Genomic DNA, 6,592 nt, shown 5'->3' on the forward strand with positions numbered 1-6,592 from the left:
GGTATGCTATGTGAAAGCATGAAGTAAATCCCTGATCTCTTTTGAACATGGACAAGGTATTTCTGATGGAGAGCTATGAGCAAAGATTTAATAAGCCGATGATTCAGCTTAAAGAAGTAAAAGCTTCACAAACAAAAGCAGCTTGCTACCACAGCCAATATTAAATGTACTTGGTAGCACATTACCATTTGCACTGGCTCAAAAGTGGTCTCGGCAGACATTGCTCCCTACGTAAAGCTGAAAGCGCCAAAGAGCATTTCCATTGAGAAAAAAAAAATTATTTCTTGACGTTAAACATAGAGAGCCTGCCTTTTAGAAGTTCTCCCTCTAAACACCTTGTGCAGCCTCCCGACAGACTAACAAAAAGCGACTTTTCACCAACTCAATTTATAATACGCCCCTCAAAACTCACAACCGAATAACAATCCATCCGTATATTTGATTTCCAAGATCCATTCAAGGCAACTTGGCTATTTGCAAGCAAATAATTTCAGGGAAGAAACTCAGTTTAGTCAACTACTGGTGCATTCAGCACACCACTTGTTCTTGCTTGTCAGGGTGGCCGAGTGGTCTAAGGTGCCAGACTCCAGGACATGTATCTTTCCAGCTAGCTTGGGTGTTCTGGTCTCCAAATGGAGGTGTGGGTTCAAATCCCACTCCTGATAGCTTCTGTTCTTACCTCTCTTGAATTGTTCCAGTGCTAGCTGACAGTGAATGACTGAAATATAAAATCAGCAGAAGAAAGCAAGCAACTCAGTGCAATTTGTGAGTATTCTGCACTGTTAAAATGCAGAAGTTTTCATACTTTTTGGAATTCGTAGCTCAAGAAGTGACTCCTGTTTCATTTTCTATTCACCAACTCGATTTGCATTCCGCCCCTCACACCTCACAACAGAATAACAAACGGCTTCATGTGCCACAACATTCCCCTGTAGATTCGGTTTGCACTATGAATTAGGCGACCCCGAATGAAATATTTTAGTGTTGGCTCAAATGTGAGGAATTTCATGAACCCTCATAAAGGAACGCTTGCAGAAAATGCCAGCAATTCAAAGCGTGTAGGCAGCATGAACAGACCAATTCTGCAATTTCTTTTATCACGGCCGGTGCTTTCCGAGGCGATGGCTCTGCATTAGAAATGAGAAGTGCTGAACTCTAAACATGTTCTTGCCATTACTGCTACTCCTGCTGCTACTCATTCGTCCTCGAAAAAAGAAAAGACAAGCATGTTTTGAGTCTCAAAATGATCTTCTGGATCCACAAGAAACATGTAAATTTGATTGATTCCGCAGTATTTTGGATGTACTATACTTATAACCTCCATCGAAGAGAGATTTCATCAGTTGCATGAAATTGAAACTTTTGACTTTTTGTCTGGTATTGAAAATATGTTAAAAAAAACATAATCAATTTTCTAACGAACAACTCATGAATTCTTGCCAGGATCTATATTTAGCGTTCGGTAGTGATAACACTGCTGATATTAATTGAGTAGAAATCTATGATGTATTGACAGCTTTATCTGAAGCGAGAGGCCTTGAACGCCATCTATGAAGTTTTAGGATTCATACCAAGAAATGCCTTTTGTTTCCCACCCCAACTGCTGCTTTTGCATTACACATTATGTGAACATTACCAGTTTTGGTAGCTTCTGGGCACGATTTTCCTAAACTGAAACTTATTACAAAATTCTTTAAGATGAACCATGTCCAAAAATTGTAAATCCAGGACCAATTTTAATATCAAATGAAATGACTACAGAAGAAAAGGTTTAACTGAAATATGAATAAGACTATGCAAGCCTGAAAAATAGAACAATTCAATTTATAGAGCTTATTTTTTTATTTTTTGAGAGATGGGCTCACACACCAGAAGACACTAACGTTTCTCTTCGTTAGAGTATGTGAGTAGTATAAAGCGACACCTTTCGTCAAACTTTTTCAGCCCCCTTTTCCAGCCAATGGGAGTCAGCGGTGGTTGGCTGTCCCGCCCCCTTGCCAGCCAATGGCGTGTTGTTATTTGTGCATGTCCCGCCCCCTCAGGAGCCAATGGTGTGTCGTTAAGGGTCGGAACTCCCGCCTTCCCCCCCCGACCGGTCGGTCCGGAGCCTCAGGGTCCCAAAGCCCCAAGGCGGCGCATCCCTCGCTTTAGGTGTGTGAAAGTGTGTATTGGTTTGGAAGGGGACCATGTCTGCAGCAGGGTTGAGCGCGCTCTATTATAACCCTAGGGAATCGGGTAGTTACGGCGGCGCGGGGAGTCTGGTTCGGGCCGCGAGATCCCGGGGTGTGAGTGGCGCCAGCCGTGGCCGGGTGGCCGAGTGGTTGTCCGGCCAGGCTGCTTATATGCTGCACAAGCCGTGTCTCAAAAGCATCAGGGGTGTAACACACACACACACACACACACACACACTGCGTAAAGTCTCACGGAAAGAACTCGCAGGACAAACACCATGTGAAATGGGAACCGCTTTATTTCAACAGTGGGTTTTCAAACACAGAAACAGCGCAGCATCACTTTTTACACAAGTTACAGACTCCAGTTTGCAAGTATGTGAAATGTGAACTGCTTTATTTCAACAGTGGGTGTTTCAAACACTGAAACATCACAGTACACACACGTTACCGGCTCCTGTTTGCATTCAACAATTAAATGTTGGTGCGGAAAATTAGTTCGGTACACGTAACCACCACCCCAACATTGCTGAGAAACTCTGAGGCATCTGAAAAAGCATTCATAGCCCCCTTCCGCTCCCCATGTCTAAAGCCATGCGAACCACACTGGGCGATCCGATCTAGCAGAGCAAAAAAATTTGCCTGCATAATCAGCGGGATGGTGTTACCACAGGTTCTGTGCAAAACACGCTGTATTTTGGAATACACACTGTAGAACCCCCCAGGCTTCCGGTTCTTATCTGAAAACATCAGATCTGCAATAATTTCACTCAAGTTCTTGACATACACATTTATCTCTTTAACAAATTTAAGGACATTAGCATTTGACTCTTTGTTTTGCATATCAAGCTTTGTAGAGAGAAGTGTGTAAAGCACTCTTAGTAAGAATTCAGACGTATACATTTGAAATTCTTCATTCTTCGGACGATGGCACACCCGGGTCTGTAAAACAGAGTGAAATCTGTATTCACATTTTACATAGATCTTTTTTTTTGCGTCTGTAAAAATAAGAATAGTGTTTCTTTTGCAATGCATCAAAAGTCACGTCTACTAATTTTTCATCCAGCTGTTTCAAGTATGGTGTGTACATGCTCGTATGGGGAGCGGTCCTCAATTATGTTTTTCAGCAACAGTTTTATGCCCCGCTCAGTGTCATTTGTAATGGTGTACGAACCCAGACACCTGGCGGTGTACAGAACAGCCACTAAAATTCAGGCTAAACTGAGAGACTTATACATTTCTAAAGCGGCAAACGTCACATCTTCAAACCCATCTGTGTGGCTGACAGATAGGCATGTGTGACCCCGCTGACCGGGGTGATCAATCAAACAGGCCGGGCATTCATCAATCAGAACCCCCTTTAAACAGTGTTTGAAGATGTAATAAACTACTGCTTTCACAATCTGGGTTTTTAGTTAATATTTACCATTTGTAGTGAGGTATCATCACTAACACCAGGCAGTTCTTCATTACCAGGTTCCCCATCTGAACTCACACAACAGCCGCTGTCACACGTCGCAGAGGGCGAGGTCGGGTTTTGCTAAAAAGAAGACCAAGTATTAAAATGACATACGCTAAGCGCCAATACAACAATTCCACAATCAGAAAAAATATTTTAGCAGCCTACCTCTTAATTTTGTAGAGTAGCGGACCCCGATGTTTCTCCACACAAAGAAGCCATCTTCGCAGCTCCCAACACCGGGCGGTGTCTGACAGCTCCAGGGACGCGCTGCGACCCCGTCAAGCCGGTGCGTTTAAGAATACGTGCCAATGGTGTAACCATGCCTACATAACACAAGACATTTTTCAATTGGTTGTGTTGTTTTAGAACAACCCCCCCCCAAAGCCCCTTGTGTTTTATCAAGAGCGAAAAGTATTCACTTATCAGCTTATAAATTTTAAACTTTAAAAGTATTAACACACAACACAAACACAAATGATGTGTTTCCCCAGAAAAGAAATTTTTAAACATGCAGGGTTGGTCTTAAAGTTTTAAAAATACTGTAATAAGACACAGCTTATTTTTAATAAGACATTCACGACAGCTTTTCAAAAGTTTGTAATGAATTTCCACACACCGCACGCGTAAAAGTCTTTAAAGTATTAACAGGCAACAAATGATGGGGTGTTGTTCTTTATATTTGAACAGACTGGTCTTAAAGTTTTAAAATAATGTATTAAAGATCTTTGGGAGTCATGAGGGTGGTCGGCGTCACGGTAGTTAAAGGCTCTGGAATGCAGAGACAATGTATGGTTTCATCTAGCAAACACGTGTGCACGCCTGTGGGGGGTGTGCTAAAATTGACCACATAGCGGGGGTGGGGATGCTAAAATTGACCACATAGCGAGGGGGGTGCTAAAATTAACCTCAGAGCGAAAATTCATAAAATTTTTAAATTTTAAGCGGGTACAATTAACAGTAACAATAAACTGACGAATATAGGAGTTATAGTTTTTCATTTGTTTTAAATGCTGTTTTGTATATACATTTTATATTAATATAAAATTTTCTAATTTATAACCACCACATGTATTTCACGCAAAAATGTTCTTAACAACGCATTGCGAAAAAATAAAACCTCAGGGTTGTTTGTGAACACGTTGCTATAAAGAATAGATACATTTTCTTAAAGCGATACTGTTAATAAAAAACATTTTTCTTAATAATATTCTTAGTGGTCTGTTGGTGAATCAAACACAGACACCGTGGCACATTTTCACCACGTTTTAACAGCTATGAAATTTAGACACTGTTGTATGCCTTAAAATAATATAGATTTTAACATTATAACGGTCTAAAACGTTTTCTAAAATGTTTCTTAAAATAATTTCTACAGACCAATATGTGCACCCCCAACGATACCTAAGATTAACGGTTTTATGGGGGGACCATTTTTTTTTTTTAGAAGACCAGCGGTTTAACAGGCGAATTTTTGGCTGGATTCCAATTCTTACAGTCTCACGTTATCGCCTAACTCATCAGAATGGATCACGCCGATCAATTACAACAGTCTAAAGATAGTCTATTTACAGACTTAACACTGCTCGACTTTTATAGACGAAGACCAGGACTCCACGAATTTCAGCGGTATGTATATCTGGCTTATTGTGAGACAATTACAACGTCACGGTGCATGTCTCATGTTAGCTATAGTTACAAAACATTGTATAATATTTGTATACTAGGCAATATTGAATTATTATAATGGAATTACCAGGGAGTTGTTCCGTAATGTGGTCGTGACTGTGTGTATCCATTCATTTCCATTAGCCCCGAAAACCACAGCTGTAAAAAGACCAGTTACGGCGCAACCCAACACTGGTGAGTAATTACGACAATGTTTTGAATAACGCTTTACGACCATGTGAGTCTTAAAGACACAGGGGTACATACTCCACACCAATACTCGTATGTGTCTATTCCGCAGACGTGGGCGAAGGGACAAGTCGCTACACATTTAAAAAACCTCGTTTGAAGTTTACAATACCACCGCAAAACCTTGTGGAGACACATGCAGATGTTCACGTCATACCAGAGGGTACGGAGCATATTATCAGATCGCCTGGGAGAAGAGGTCAGTATTATATAAAACATTCTTTTAGCATGGGCGTTTAAACGTGTCTATAATAAAAATCCCCACCGTTTTTCTATTTTTTGGTAATTTCCGGTGTTGAGTTCTTTCACTAATGGTATTTTCCCTCTCCGTGCAGACCCCGGACCTTCAAAAAATAAACTGCGACGAGCCAACACGTTAACTGGGTCAACGAGATCAAAACGTCTGAAATCAACAATCAAAGGTTAATATAATTTAAGCGTGGTCAAGATGTGTTATGATCCACTTACGGCAAACGTTACTTCTTTTGTTAGGATGTTAATTCGCTGAAAGATCCTAGTTCGTGTAGTTTTCTGTTTGGGAGTGTTAAAAAGCCTTATTTTAAAACTGCTTAGCTTTTAAAGTTAAAAGCGACTGGTCTGTGCGAGGGGTCTATAGGCCGTTAACCACGCCGCTTGACCCAGTAGCACCACCACAGTCGTAAAGGAAACCGGTGTAACAACATGTCCGGGTAACTTGTTCCATTCACCCGCAGCCCTTTGTGTAAGGATGCGCCACATGTGTGGCATTTTTTTTATCGTAGTTATCATAGTTTTCTCATTTTGACCGTTTAGATTTCATTGATTGTTGTGTTGAAAAGTCTTTTATCTTTATCACAGTGTAGTTTTCTGATTTTGAGATATGGATCATTGGTGTGGTATTAAAAAGTCTTATTTATTCACACAGCAGCTGTATCGACGAGCGGCAAAATAAATGTGGCGGAAACATCGGACCCTAAGGTGGTAACTGCATCGGAGACGGCTGTTAAGACGCTGACCAAAGCCAAACGCGTCAAGCCATTGGAGCGAAATAATAACGCGCCTAAAG

The 6,592-nt window shown here is 41.1% G+C and overlaps 1 non-coding gene across 1 annotated transcript; it reads left to right on the forward strand.

The window, feature by feature from the left end:
* The first annotated feature begins 552 nt into the window (after positions 1 to 552).
* trnaw-cca (transfer RNA tryptophan (anticodon CCA)) lies at positions 553 to 665 on the forward strand. Its single transcript has 2 exons — positions 553 to 590; positions 620 to 665. It is a non-coding gene; the product is annotated as a tRNA-Trp (tRNA).
* The last annotated feature ends 5,927 nt before the right edge of the window (positions 666 to 6,592 follow it).

This window comes from Atractosteus spatula, chromosome 10 (assembly GCF_055471065.1).
Source record: "Atractosteus spatula isolate fAtrSpa1 chromosome 10, fAtrSpa1.hap1, whole genome shotgun sequence".
In the NCBI taxonomy this organism is placed as follows: domain Eukaryota; kingdom Metazoa; phylum Chordata; class Actinopteri; order Semionotiformes; family Lepisosteidae; genus Atractosteus; species Atractosteus spatula.